At 66.7% G+C, this 345-nt stretch overlaps 1 protein-coding gene across 1 annotated transcript in view; it reads right to left on the bottom strand.

Annotated features, from left to right (window-relative positions):
• Positions 1-254, bottom strand: part of CWC15 (CWC15 spliceosome-associated protein) — a 17202-nt gene extending 16948 nt beyond the window's left edge. Inside the window, 1 exon segment of the mRNA XM_010193862.1 lies at positions 200-254. The gene's annotated coding sequence lies outside the window, so the exon portion shown is untranslated.
• Positions 255-345: the final 91 nt, after the last annotated feature.

Raw genomic sequence — 345 nt, 5'->3', positions numbered from 1 at the left:
TCCCCCTCGCCCGCCTCAGCTCCCTCCCAATGACCCCTTCGCGCTCCGGCCCCGACCCGGCCGCAGCCCGTCCCGTCACAGGGACATCCCCACATACACCACCTCTCCGCCCCAGGGCCCCCACCACAGCCCCCCAGGCAGGCATTCCCTTCCCCCCGACCAGCTCGCTCAGTCGCCCACCACTCCCCTGAGCACTTACACCGCGACCTCCTCCCACCCTGCGCAACCAGGCCCTACGCCACCACCATAATTCCGCCAAACTCCCATAAGCCATCGCGTGGCAATCATAGAGACAACGTGGCAGAAGCCGCTGCTGCAGGAGGACTTACCATAGAGTGGTCTGGC

Source organism: Mesitornis unicolor, unplaced genomic scaffold, assembly GCF_000695765.1.
Source record: "Mesitornis unicolor isolate BGI_N332 unplaced genomic scaffold, ASM69576v1 scaffold12401, whole genome shotgun sequence".
In the NCBI taxonomy this organism is placed as follows: domain Eukaryota; kingdom Metazoa; phylum Chordata; class Aves; order Mesitornithiformes; family Mesitornithidae; genus Mesitornis; species Mesitornis unicolor.
This window is presented reverse-complemented; position numbering and strand designations above follow the sequence as displayed.